Consider the following 15,747-nt stretch of genomic DNA (forward strand, 5'->3'; position numbering starts at 1 on the left):
ATAAAATTTAATTATTATAGTAAATATCATATATATATAGAGGAGTGAAAATATTAGCAAATAGTTATAAAGGTATGCACCCTATTTGCTAAAGTCAGCAAATAGGGTGCATACCTTTATAAATATTTGCTAATATTTTCACTCCTCTGATGAGATGGTAGACATCGAAACCCTATAGGTTAAGGAGATAAACTTTCTAAAACATTCTTTGTCTTGCTTAGAATAATAAAAATTCTTTGATATGAAACTCAACCACTTCATTTCATTTCAATGAGAGTTTTTTGAAATTCATTGAATTACAATTTAATATATATATATATATATATATATATATATATATATATATATATATATATATATATATATAGGGGCTACTTCAGTCTTTGACAGACTATGGATACCCACGAAGAGAAGCCTGCACGTGAAATTTTTGTGGCAATAGATGCGCACTCTCCAACCACACCCCCTCTGAGTCGACATTACTAGTGACAACTGGAAACAAATGCCAAGATAAGCGGAGAGCGCATACAGCGCCTAGAATTCCCAAATGGTCACCCATCTGATATTAGCCAGGCTCAACGTTGCTTAACTTCGGTGATCTGATGAGAACCAGTGTGTCAACGCGATTATGCCGTATATATATATATGCGCGTGTGTGTGTGTGTGTGTGTGTGTGTGTGTGTGTGTGTCACAAGTGTAATATAAGTGTCCTTGGATAGCTGACCATGCGAGAATATCAGGTGTTGTACGTAAAACTTGGTTTTAGTGACCTTCCAAATCTAAGGTTGGCCATAAATATACAGCTCCTGTGCTGCTTTTTTTATGAACTTCCACACGATCTGGTGATGAAAGATCCAGTTCAGATTCAGATACTGTGTATATATTTTATTATGTGGTTTTATTTTGTAACATCTTTTTGATTTTTATATCTTTTTAAAATGTTGTCTACTTTACCGTGATGTTTCCATGTTGAGGGGGCGGTGGAAAACACTGCAGTGATGTAATCAACACAAATAGTTCAGTTAGTTGGCATATTAATCTTCATAGAACGCAGAATTATGCTGCTGTTCATTTTTCTATTTTAGCACTTCATGTCAGTCGTTGATACGTCCTCGACAATCAGTCTGATATTATGGGCCACTACGGCAGAAGCTGGCCCTGCTTTGTCTACTGCAATCCTGTTCTGTGCAGCCATAAGTGGTCAACCTTCCTATGCTTTACTCTTTCACTTTGGATATAACTTAGTTCATTGTTAATCCCTTGAAGCTCCCCTATCAGTGAATGTCGACGGGCCTGCTTGTGCATTGGTCTTTTTATTCTTACCTTTCACATATTTCCGCTATAATGAGGAGGAGAGTAAATACTACTTTTTTTTATTTTAAAAAAAGATGCAGACACAGTTCTTTCAATGTCTTATTTCCTTTTTTTATATTATTTTTTTTTCGCCTGGATTTTCTTATAATATAAAAAATATAACAAATAAAAATATATATAAACGGTGATAGACCGTAGCATTCATAAAAAAAAAAGTGAAAATATGATGGAAAGGAATTTTTGTTGTACATCAAATGTCGATATGGTCTCTATTCCAAAACAACACCTACTTAAAAGAAAAGAAAAAAGATAAAGTTGATAGAGCATAACATTCATAAAAAAAAGGAGTGAAAATAATTTTGATGGAAAGGAATGTTTCGCCCTCATTTAGAGTTTTATAAATCATATAATATTTATGATCTTGCAAGAAATGATTAAAAGTCAAGTGTTCAGAAGTTAAAGAGGGGAAGCATTTTCTATTAGTCACAATTGCTTCTGTATGTCTATATAATCTATATTCATTACTAGCAAGACCCGTTAACCGGCGTTGCCCAGTGGTAGCATGCACCCCCACCCGTACAAAAAATTCAAATACGGCTGTTATTTTTGTTGTTCGCCAAATATTAAATTACTAAGCTCTGTACCGCCAAAATAGCCTAAGAAGTCGTTTTATTTTTTTAATAAGTGTAATAATATGTACCTCCAACGCTTGCCACAGCTTTAACCCCCCCCCTGTATGTAACACTATGTAAGTGTAATTTAATATGATCATCCTAACTTTTTTACCATTTAAAAGAAGAAGCTTTGAATAAACTGCTAATATTTTTTACAAATTTTTACAGCATACAAAAATAATGGAAATGCGAGACAAAACTCGTTCCTATGTAGTGACATTTCTGAAGCTGTAGACATACCCATGTTTAATAAATCTAGAAAAAAAATATGCATCCTCTACTTTGGTTATGCATTTTTGGTACCGCGCTAATTGTAAATAGTGTTTTAAATTTAAGTTTCACGTTAATTTTTTAAATAATGACAAAATACCCTCCCCTCCTGAAGGTTAAAATGGCTTTGTAAATAAAAACAATATTATTTCAGCATGGTACTAAAAATATATAAGTACCCAAACTTGTACTTTGTAATGTTCAACGCATTTAATATTTAAAAAAAAAAAATCATGTACTCAATGTCAATCTTCGGTACTTCTGCAGTTTTTAGTCTGTTTTTCCGTGATTCTCGGTGGGAAACGCCCAGTGAACGACGGAAACCGCCTGATTATACCGATTGAGCAAAAAGAAACGCGAGTGGACAGACGTTAAAAATAGTAAGAAAAAAGTAAAGGGATGATTTTAATAGGAAAAATAAAAGAAAGGGCAGAGTATCATTGTGCCAAAGTATTATAAACAACCCCAACCTCCCTATGTTAAGAACGGCTTTAGTAATAAACATCCCCAACCTCGGAAGTCGGTCTTAACACAGGGAGGTTGGGGTATTTATTTCGAAAGCCGTTCTTAACATGGTGAGGTTGGGTATTTTTATACTACGTTTTGGCAGGTCATAAGAAAAATACACAAATAACTTTGCGTACACCAACAAAACAAAAAAATGACAACCTCACATGTGCAATAATAACGTGATTAAATTATACTCATGTAAAGTTAGTGAAAATTTTTTAATGAAAAAAATCAAAACAAAAGAAAACTATTGTTTTATCTCCTGTTTCCGTAATAATATTTTAGTAAAAACGAATTACTATATCGTTATATGTCTTACGAAAATAAAATATAATTATGAATCCTTTTTTTTTCTGAGTGTCTGTCACCGTAACTGAAGTCAGTAAATAACAAAATGTAAATAAATAAATAAAAGAAAACTCCAACAAATAAGTACACTTGCAAAATTTCATTCCATCATAAAAACAACTTTCTACAGAAAATAAAAACGAACTTCTTTTTACATTTTTATCTAGCGTATAAACATATAATTATATATGAAAAACCACGTTTAGTATTTTTATAATCCAACACCGGAGCTGAAGTTGATGTTTTCGATTGTAAAACAAAACTAATTTTTTTATATATAAATCCCCGTGTGGCGTACCGCTGACTTATTTTTTCTAAAACATAAAATTGAATAAAGATTATTGTTACAAGAATGTGTATACATTTATCCAGCGACTAAACATAAATATATATATAAAAAAAAACACGTGTATTATTTAAAAAAAAAAAAAAAAAAAAATTATGCAACGCGGATGAAGTTTTGTTTTTATTAAACGAAATTTCATTCCCGTTGCATAAATTTGATTTTTTTTAAATATTAAACGTGTTTTTCATATATATTTTTTATGTTTATTCGCTTGACAAATGTATAAACATTCTTGTAAAAATAAACTTTATTCAATGTTACTATTTAGAAAAAAAATAATTCAGCGGTATGCCAAACAATTTTATCAAATTAAAGTCATTTCCCCTTAAGAAAAAAAAAAAGCGAACTTCATCCCCGTTGCATAATTTTGATTTTTAACGTTAGATGAATGTATAAACATTCTTGTAAAAATAAAATTTATTAAATTTTATTCTTTAGAGGAAACAATGCATTGGTATGCCACACAGACACTTATCAAAAAAATTAATTTTGTTTTACAATCGAAAACATTGACTTCAAAAATTAAAACGGCTTATTTATATCTGCCTCTCTCACTCCCACTCTCTGTATCTCTCTATCTGTAAGTTTACCTCGATCCGAGTGACTATAAACAGTTGTATCGCGTAGCTGGTCATGATGTGTCGTCGATGATTTATTTTTTATGGGCGTAATATTTTCACAAATAAATAAGTTCAGAGTTTCTAAGCGGAACAATTCTGTGAATAATAAATAAAGCGTAAGATTTTTGTGCGCCCACCGAAAATGGCGGCGTGTTTAATAGTTGGTAACTTGTTCGTTTATTTGGGGAAATAGCCGAATGTTGAAATTACAGAATAAATACTTCTCATCCAATCAGCGGCGCCGGATATTTAAAAGGGAGAAATCATGATTTGTGTCGGGTGTAAGGGATAAGATTATGCGTTTGTGTAGGAAATCCATAGTCAGTTAATGACGATTAACACATACGAAAAGTAGGAAAATTGTAAAAGAACTCGGTGTAGAATGGTGTCGTAAGAGTAGTTGGTAAAGTGAGGGTGAGATTTGAGCTAATTCTTCCTTAGGTAAGGACGATGATGGTGATAGCGCTCCTCAGACTAAATGTAATTTTTTAATATAATGAAATAATGTGTATGTAATTGTGGTCTACAGCTAGATAACGAAATGGCTAATGACGTAAACATAATAATGTTTTATGTGCCATCTGTTGTTGTCAACCTAAGGTAGTTTCGTTCAAAAGGAAAATATTGCGTCTCCTTTATTATATACAACATTACATCGTCTTCTGGCTCTTTTTGTCACTGTTGGTTTAATATTATTAGATTGGGTTCGGGAGATGTGGAGAAAGGTTATTGGTCAGTTTGACCGTATGTAATATAAAAGTCTGATTTTCATAAATGCTTGTATTGAATTCATATAAGACTTGACCAACCGTGAACCGTTGAATCATTATATATTTTTTTAGTCTAGAGACTCGAAATTTGATATACAGGGTACTGAGATTTGGGAAAATCGATGTGATCGGTTTTTGGCCAGACATTTGGCGATTAAGGGGTCAAAGTTCAACGATTTGACCTTTGAGAACCCTACCAAACTCCTCCGACAATTTTGGGTCTACGGACTTGAAGTTTTAGATATAGGTTCCTTGGACATGGATCTAACTGAATAACTTGATTTGAGCCCAAAACAATAAATTTTAAGGGGTCATAATAGGGGTCAAAGTTTTAAAAAATTGACCTCTGCGGTCTCTTCCAAATTACTCAGACAATTTCTGATCTAAATATTTGAAATTTTACATAAAGAGTATTCAGAGATAGGCCAAGCTTTTTCATCAGTTTGGGTCGAAATTTTTTAGTTACCAATAGGTATAAATGCATGTATGTATGTCTGTTTGCATGTCTGCCTTAAACTTTCAATAGATGCGACGGATTTTACCAAGATCAGTATCGTTTTAAAGTTAGACCTTCCATACGACAAATATCGAAAAATTGTCTAAAAACATTAATATCTTCCCCTTCAACTAGGCACTTTTCTACGGGGGGGGGGAGTCACTTTTTTCGCCGATATTTTTTAAAGTTATCCTCTCCTTTAGATTGTCTAGCCTTAATTTTAAAAAATGTCGATTCCGGTTTGGCGGTAGTCGTAACAGCATAAACGTTAGGTTTTACCCCGTTCTTTTCCTCCTTTGCGGTACGGGTTCGAGCCTGCCTTCCTACTACCACTTTTTTTTTTTTTTTTTTGCTCAACATACACATCCAAACACCCGGGCAACGCCGGGCTGAAATGCTAGTATATATATATATATATATATATATATATATATATATATATATATATATATATATATGCGTAAATTTTCAGTATTTACTTCAACAGTGCTCAATACATAGGTAGAGCTAGATAGTAAGTTATAAAAAATATATATGGCAATTAAGATACACAGAATATTCCGCGTTTCATTCTCGTGAGAATTTGTCAGGCATAAGCGAGAATGAAACGCGGAATATTCTGTGTAGCTTAATTGACATATATATGCCTGACGCATTCTCACGAGAATGAAACTCGGAATATTCTGTGTAGCTTAATTGACATATATTTTCATAACTTACTGAAGTTATTATTTTCGAAAAGTTAAGTAACTAATGAGGTTTAACAAGTACTGAATTAGAGCAGGGTATACTCTTTATTTGTTTTTACATAAGAAGTAATATGTTGCTACACAATCATGAGCATGTTTCGGTCTGCTAGTTACCAGTAACTAACTTAAATTAGAGACCTCTTCAAGCGATATGCTTTATACGAAAGCAGAGTTTGCAATGAAAATATCAAGTCTTCCTCATGACAGGGTGTTAATATCAGGAGGTTTCCTGAAATGCTGTGAAAAATAAGATTTAGTTGCATGTAAATAAAATCCAATATGGGTGCGGATTTCAGTCTGTGTTTAGATATAGGAATGAATGAGAAAGGGGGGTTAAAGGTCGCGATAGAGATAATGGAAGACTTAAAAGAAAGTTCGTATGCTGTGTATGATCGCCGCCCTAAATCTTAAACATACTAGTGTGCATAAGTTCAAACAGTTGGGGAAGTGGATTTGGCATATCTATGCTAAAAGTTGTTTCAGATTTAATCAGGGTTATTCAATTATAAAATGCATTGCTCAGAAGCAACATGCATACCGCAGATTTATCCGGCATAAGTTCTGTACAAACAGACATAAGTATATAGAAGCTAGAAGTAATAGTAAGAAAGAAGTAGCGACAGCTAAGAGAGAATATATGGAAACCACTAGAAAACGCATCGAGCGCAGAAATTAGGAACTCGTGATTTCTGGAAAATCTACAACAGTGTAGTAAATAATGGGCAATCAACAATTCCCCAATTATCCAACAAGCATGAGGTTGTTTGCACGGCAACCGAGAAGGCTAACATGCTTGCCCGTTAGTTTGCCTCGAACTCTACTTTGGACCCAGCAAACAACTCCTTCCTTGATTTTACTTTGTGGACAGAAACCACACTTCTCAAGTACAGGATATAATTTTTAAAAAAAACCTAGACACCTCAAAAGCATATGGACCTGATCTCATCCCGGTTGTGCTATTAAAAAATGCTCTGCTTAGGTTGCTCTAGTTCTCTCCAAACTCTTCAACAAATGCCTTAATGAATCATACTTTCCTGACTGCTGGAAACTGCCTCTATGATACCACTTTACAAGAATTCTGGCAAAAGAAATGACTCGTTAAATTATCGCCCCATTAGATCCTCCCTCTTTTCGCCAAAATATTTGAGTCCATAATTAATCAAACTCTAGTCCATCACCTTACAGTTGCTCAACTTCTGACCGACCATCAATACGGATTTAGGTATTTTACTATTACTGTGGACGATTTTCATAACATATTTTCCAACGATTACTTAGGCTTCAATCATGTTACTTATTGTGTAAACCACTTGCAAATAAGTTAACACCCCAATATTTATGCAAATAGGTTTTAAACTAAACTAGATTGTCTACGGAAACACTTATTTATTATATATTTGTCTTCTTACCAAGTATACTTTCTGGGGAGTATTTCGTTTGATTCTCTTTTCTGGACTCATTATCGACACTGCACAAACAGATAAATTTTGTTCTTGTTTTTGTTTTTTGTTTTTTTCAGTAAATTTTTATCTTAGCTCCACCTCCACAGTTTTCTTAAAAATGAGGACTTTTAAAAATTTCGACTATGCTGAATAAGACAATCTCATTTAAATTTTGCAAAGACAACTAGTTTTCGAGATATAAAGACCTGTATTATGCATCGTAATTCGGTGGCTGCCAGATTTGTACACACACAATAAAAACGCGATAAATAAATCTACTTCTCTACGACTGACACTGCTACCCCCCCTTTTTTGTTTGTAGTATTTGCAGGTGGGTATGCTGACAACGAATATCAAGGTTAAATTTGAGGCAAATATTTTAACACCCCTTCAAGAAATGGGGTGTCTATTCTGAAAGCCATTCTTAACATGGGGAGGTTGGGGTGTCTATTCCGAGCCGTTACTAACATGAGGAAGTTGGGGTGTCTATTATGAAAGCTGTTCTTAATATGAGGAGGTTGGTCATCAACAACAACCGTAGTTTATTTTTTTACGAAGGGGGGGGGTCATCCTTCCACCAGGCAACACTAGTTAACAGGTTCTGCTAGTAATAAATAATAATTCTGCATCAATTAAAATATATTTATGCATATTTTACGACCGGGCAACGCCGGGCGGCCACCTAGTTTATCTATCTTATTATCTATAAATATGAGAATGTGTGTGTGCGTGATGAAAATTGTAAACCTATATACTCGACGAATTTTTTATCTACAGACTTGAAATTTCGTATATAGGTTATTCAGGCATGTGGAAAACGTTTTAATTGGTTTTCAAAAGGGCTACTAAGGGCTCAAAACTGAAAGATTGAGGCATGGGGATGGTCGGATTTTTTATTTGTTTGTCAACTATCTCACGAAAGCTTATGTGTGAATCGTTCACATAAGAGATTCCATATGTTAAGAAGAAGTAGGTTTGAAAACACGTGTTAACGATTGCTTTAAGCTGGCCTAATGGTAATCATACTTGTCTTTAAATTTTGGTTTCAATCTCAGCTCGAGTATTTTTTTTTTTTTACTTGCAAAAAGTGAACTGTCTAGAAAAATCATAATACTTACATGCACATGTCTCAGTTTCTGTATTAATTAAAATAGAATATTTATGCCTATTTTACGACCGGGTAACACTGGGTAGCCTGCTAGTATATCTATAAAATTGAAAATGTGTGTGTGTGTGTGTGTGTGTGTGTGTGTGTGTGTGTGTGTGTGTGTGTGTGTGGAACGGTCTCTACCAAAGTCCTCTGTCAATTTTTGGTCTGCAGACTTGAAACTTGATTATTTAGACCTATGGAATAAATTTGATTTGGTTTTTAGCCGCATAAAATAGTCGATAGTGAGTCAAAATTGAAAAATTGGAACTTGGCAGGCGTAAATCAAATCTTCTACACATGCGTTATTTTTTTACATCTTGAAAACGGATATGGACTTAGCTCAGATGTTAACGAATAATGCTGGAGAGCTATGTGTTTTGATTTTGATTGTAGCTGATTGCACCCGTCATATTTTTTAACCTTTTGAAATCGGGTACAATATAATAATCAATAATGAATACAAATTCTGCATAAATCAAACCAATCCTTCACGAAAAACACCCGTCTAGCTGAATCCACTATGAAACATTTCCCCCACTCTTTATCTGTGCCTAAATCAAAACGTAGATTCCATGAACAAAGCTTCTTTCTTAGAACTGCACGCCTTTGGAACTCTGTTCCGTCTGCCTGCTTCCCACCTGACTACAACTTGGATGTCTTCAAGTCCAACGTTAATAAATTCCTAATGAACCGTCCTCTTAAGTAAACACTTCATTAAATCTCCACACTAACGTACTGTACTTACAATAACCCTTATCCCTGACTGGCTTCCGGGCCTTGATAAGTGGTGACCACCGTGTAAAAAAAAAAATTAATTTAAGTACATTTTACAACCGAGCTTCAAAAATGAACAAACAAAAGATATAGAACCAAACCAATAGATGAACGTCACGAGGGCAATCGCTTGGTTTAATAATAACTAAAATAAGGATAAATATGACTTCTTAAAATTCAACATCCTGGAATTTTATCCATTAATATCTGCAGAACTTTTTAACATTGATTTTACTGAGATGTACACTGACATATCCAATAATGAAATCTACACCATTAAAAGTGTATAAGATCGGTTTTATTATAGCGTAATAATGATCAACTAGTGGGACCTGTGGAAATTTCACAGGGGACTCATTCATATGTAATATATTGATGTTGGTATTCTGTAGATGTTCAATGGAAATGGAGACGCTTCGATATTATTGTAGCTTTTTTGTTAAAACTGCAAAAGTATTTATCTAAGCTAGCATGAACGCCCGGCAAAGCCCGGGCGTAAAGTACAATATTTTAATTCTTGCAGATTTCGTATATATTATTATAGAGTTAATGTTCTATCGATTCTTCAAAAATAAAAAATATATATCCATATGACTTGGGTGCATTAACTTGAATCGAAACCGAAATAAAAAAAAACTTATGAAAAAATATATATATTGAGTTCCTTCAGCCATAATCGAAACCAAAACTTATGAAGAATTCTTGATAAAATTATTTATAAAAAAAATAGGTTACTGGAGTTCCATCAGTTATATTCGAAACTGAAACCAAAACTTATGAAGAATTCTTGGTAAAATTATTTATAACAAGAAATGTAAGTACATAACAATTAAACGATCCAGATTTAAGCGTAACACAGAAAATAACACACGCTATCGTATTAATATATAGATGGATATATAATAAAATAACAGATTCCTTTGATCAAGCGATAGAAACTTGTAGGTGCATGTATTATGTACATTATCAGAAATGTATTTAATGATACTGGTATTAGTCTGTATACAGATGACATGTTGATTACCATAAGGTCAAGAATAAAAACTTTAAAAATCATATATATGGAAATGGAGAAATTAAACGTCGAAGTATTAACTAATACAAAAATAAATAACTTTTTAGATTTCAGTTTCAATTCAGATACAAATACACACTGGCCATATTTAAAAGATAATGCTGACTCAATTTGAGTGAACTTAAAGTCCAACCACTTCATCAATCATGAACATATTCCTAGTTCAAACGTAGGAGTACTCATAAAACAAGTAATAAAAAGGTATTTAAGAATTCGATTCATATTTATAACATAGCTCTAACAAAAATGGGTTGTGAAAACAACTCTCAACCTATGCACTCAATGAATTTTTGATCTACAGACTTGAAACTTGATATATAGGGTATTCAAACATGTGGAAAACTTCAATCGGTTTTCATCCCAAAAAAAGGGCTGCTAAGGGGTTAAAATTGAAAAATTGGAACTTGGGGGGTTCCTCGGATTTTTATCTGTTTGTTAACTGTTTCACAACTGCACATGTACGAATCGTTCACATGACAACATCCTTATAAGAATAAGTAGGTTTGAAAATAGTTCTTAAAGAATGTGTCAAGCTGACTTAATGGTTATCGTACTTGACTCGCTGTCTTTAGATTTTGATTTAGTATACATTGCAGTTATAATACATTTATATATTTATAATAACATCGTAATTATAATAACAGTGTTCGCACAAGTTCGTTAATGTAATTGTAGACATGCGTCTTTTTTATTTTATCTTAAAACTAGCCCGGATGCCCGGCGTTGCCCGGGTGTTTGGAGGTATGTGTTGAGCAAAAAAAATGTGGTAGTAGGCAGGCAGGCTCGAATCCAGGACGCGAATTGGGAAAAGAAAGTGAAAGAAAATCTGACATCTTACCGCTACTCCATGACGCCACCGGAAGTTCGTAACATTAAAATTAGGCAAAGTCAACCCAACCGATACGATGGCTTGCAAAAAATAGCTCGCAAAAATAGACCCCTGCTTGTAGAAAACTGCCCAGTTGAAAGTGAAGGAATTAATGTTTTGGGGCCAATTTTTTTATATTTGTCGTCCGAGACATTGAGCTTCAAAATGATACGGATCTTATGAAAGTTTTAAGCATGCATACATACATACATACATACATACATACATACATACATACATACATACATACATACAGGTGAGATGTATATTATAGGTGAAGATATCGTCTGTCGAGGCAAACGGAAAGTGTGTCTGACTACATCGGAGATTCAGGCGAAAAAGAAAGATAAATAGAGAACAGAAATGGATAGAGAATGCAAAACAGGAAGTAGAGACGCCACCTGTAGGATAGATCTAAAGCTAAGACAAGAACAAATAACTGGTGCATTGTATATGAATGTTTGTGTGCGTGCAACATACCTATTTGCATATCAATCTGAAAAGCGTATATCTATAAGTACGACTTTGAAGTCTTCTTCATTTGATTGTATTGGCATCTGTTTATTTTTTTTTAATAAGCTGCTCACAGAATATATGAAGAGCATAGACATGGCGCCAGTATCTATTTTATCAATCCCTTTTTCATAGATTTCTTTTATAGTGCTTATGCTCCTACAAGATTTGAAAAGTTCGAATGAATTAATGTAGAACATTCAGTACGGATAAGACTCTTGGTTTATTTTTTTCCACTAGTACTTCTTTTGTACACAATGACCTATGATGCATTATTCTTGGGTTGAAGCGGCAATGGTTTCTGGTTTCTCTGTGGGAAAGGTATCCAGAACTACCATAGAATGCCTCATCCATAACAAATTGTTTTCAGTAGCTCTTACAATACCGGATCAAATGTGGATACTTATACTTTAAAAATTGACCTTATGTCACCCTTCAGCCTACCTTTTCCAATTTTTGGGTTTGTAGCTGCCATAACTTCCTGGGTTTTCTAAGATGTCAGCACACTGGCAATCGAAATCAAATCAGTAATCTCTAGCGTTTTTTTTTTTCTATTAGGCTACTGAAATGTTTTCTGTGAATCCATTAACAAAAGTTATCTTCACAATCTGCTCCTGGCAATTCCCCACAAATATTGCCAATTCGGCAAGATTTTTTTATATATAATATACGTCGTTAATCTTGCTGACCTCGTGATTGTTAGCTTCGTAAATGTAGAACAAGCTCCCTATGTAAACGCCGAATTCAACTTCGTCTGTGTCCAGTTGTTCCCCATCGCTTAATTAGAAGTATAGAAACAAAGCGTATCCTTCTATAAATAAGGATGGTATATATTTGCTATGTCAGATTCACTGCGACTTTATTGCTAGCTTTTCCTTTAATTACCATGACTTCGAATAGATCACCTTCACTGCTAAATGGGAAGGTGGCGATCTTTAAGTGGCTAACGATACAGACTATGGTCTGGGTGCAACAAGTTTTAACATATTACTGTTGAAACGAACTTTCCCATAAAACTCAATAGATCCTTTTTATGGAGCCGAAATAACTCGTGGATATGGTTGTTTGCTTTTTAATGTAATATCGATCATATTAGATCATTTAATTTATTAGGTTATTTAATTTATCGTAGATTCTTATGTGTAGATTATTCAGTATTGAGTCATAAAGAGATTTTTGTGTTTTTTTAAATTTTCTTTGTGAGAAAATCGAATATATCGTCTGCGTGAATTTTGTTAAACAGATCCTTCCTGTTATCTTTTTGGTAGCATTTTTGTTTGGTTTGTTGGATATCTTCACAGACAATGAGTATATGTTCAACAGGAAAGTCTACTTGTGGATGACTTTAATTCTTACCACCGGAGGGTGGAGGGAAGCACCCGACTTTGCTCGGTCGTAAAATATGCTTAAATATGATATTCAAATTTGTCCAGATTGTGTTATTATTATATGATATATATTATTATATGATATATATTATTATATGATATATATTATTATATTATATATATTATTATTATAGAGTCGTAATTTCAAAAGTAAAAAGAAAAGTATTTAGGTGTCATCAGCTGGAATCGAAACCGAAAACAAAACTGTAGCATTCAAATTTGGTGACGTCACCAATGTACCAGCGTAACACGCATATGAACTGATTAAAAGTAAACTAAGATGAATGTACAAAATGTATGATGATTTTTTTTTTTCATTTTGCCCCTTTTTTACCCCTTAAAAACTATTTTAACCGGCTAAAGACACATGAAATAACGGTCCATAAAAAATCCAATCATTTGACGCCCCTAGCACCGCTCTGGAAGAAATAGAATTTGAAAATATGAAGACAAACAGACAGACATAGTGAGTTTTATAAATTAGATTTTGTTTTGTTGTTACTTTTTTTTCATTACATTTTTCCAAGATATTTTTAAGAAGAAAATAATCTCTGATCGGAGACCACACATCGATATTTTGATGTGCCGAATGTTCAGATACAGTGTTCATCCTGCGTGAATGTTGAAATCTAAAATTAAATTAATAAGACGTTCACAGAAGAAATGCATCCAATAACATCCCTGTAGTAATCAAACTTGAAATGTACGAAGTGGCAAACATTCGTTCAAGGGTAAAATGATGGAAATCGAAGTTAATATATAAAATGCAAACAAGTTTTACAAGTTTGCTCAAGATCGACAACCAGAATATCGAGGAAAACAACAACGTGTTTGTGGGTTTGTCGCTTGCAGACTGTTCTGTGGCGAAAGGTGGGGTAGAAAGACCTTGCTTCACCCTAGCTCACCTCGCTTTGTCAGCTGTCTCGACAGATTCTGACATTTGTCTCCTCTGTCTCACAAATCTTTTTATTTATATTTTTTTTATTTTGCGCCCACACAGAATCGTGTGATTCTCCCAAAAATGGTAGTAGTGTGGTCACTCTCAGAAGGTAATTTGCTGTGTAGCGACCTCTTGTTGAATGGCTGGTTGATACTGAGTTCTCGAAAGTGAACGTTTTGTGCCTTGTAGGGGCGGTCTGAACCGACAGTTGACAGCTTTCGTGGAAGAGACTGGATCCAAACGAAATAATTGGCCTCATTTGTATTAACGAAATAAAAATACCGCAGAATGTAATTGGAGCTTGGGAATATTTTAGATAGCCCATTTACAAGAGGAAAATATTACAAGATAAATTGATTAAGAATTTCCAAATTTATATATATGTGTGTGTGTGTGTGTGTGTGTGTGTGTGTGTGTGTGTGTGTGTGTGTGTGTGTGTGTGTGTGTGTGTGTGTGTGTGTAGTACACAAAGGAACAAAAATAGTAAATTTTGAATAGTGTTATCTTTAACAGTTAATGTCAAATACAATTCCATACGTAGATACAAAGGAAGGAATATTGAACAATCATTGACTGTTTGACCACAAATTGTTTCTTGCGGAGATAAGGTCAGCTTTGTGAAAAGTTTTTTGTGGTTTGTCAGAAACAATGGTCCATTTTAGTCTGCCAGTTTACAAAAATTGTTTGAGAATATCTGATCGGAACAGAAGATGTCATCTTGTTCCGAAATTATTTTACTATGTCCCCGTTCGACGCCAAAAAAAAAATTTAAGGCATGCACATAATAAGACTTGTTTAAAAATAATGCTAACATAACTATTCTATCATACGGCTGTGAAATCTGGTTGATAAAAGGAAGCGAACTACGAAAACTTGAGGTGTTCGATCATTACTATTTATGTGTCCTTTGTGTTCACTGGCAACAGTTTATCTCAAATACTACTGTTCTTTCCCACCGTAACATATCCTCTTTATAACAATACTCTTTAGACATCTTCACTAGTTTGGTCATGCTTTATGGTGTCGAACACATGATTTCATTCACAAAGCCATTGAATCAGCCTTTCCTCAGGATTGGAAAAAACGATGTGGAAGCCAGTTGAAAACTTGACTCAGAATGATGAAACAGGATACCGAGTTGATCCTGGGCCCTTGCCTCTGTGAGGTTTACTTCTGAAACCCTTGATTGGTTAACACTCGTATCTTCTACTGTGACTGTTGCGTCTGGTCAGCATTCATTCAGGACATGGTAAATTCTTTGTAAGGAGTTGGCTCAACCACTCAAGGGTGAATGCCAAAACAAACAAGTAACTAACTAAAGCGAGATAACTTTCTTTGAAAATTGCTCCAGACATAACATGAAGCCATTTGAAGTAAGGAACTAATAATAATAATAATAATAATAATAATAATAATAATAATAATAATAATAATAATAATAATAATAGAGAGAGAGAGAGAGGGAGCTATGAATTGAAAGCCATGTTTAATTTCAGAAGT

At 33.9% G+C, this 15,747-nt stretch overlaps 1 pseudogene; it reads right to left on the reverse strand.

The window, feature by feature from the left end:
- Positions 1-522: 522 nt before the first annotated feature.
- Positions 523-639, reverse strand: LOC145241849 (5S ribosomal RNA; annotated as a pseudogene).
- Positions 640-15,747: the final 15,108 nt, after the last annotated feature.

This window comes from Euprymna scolopes, chromosome 2 (assembly GCF_053919585.1).
Source record: "Euprymna scolopes isolate OS-2025 chromosome 2, ASM5391958v1, whole genome shotgun sequence".
Classification (NCBI taxonomy): domain Eukaryota; kingdom Metazoa; phylum Mollusca; class Cephalopoda; order Sepiida; family Sepiolidae; genus Euprymna; species Euprymna scolopes.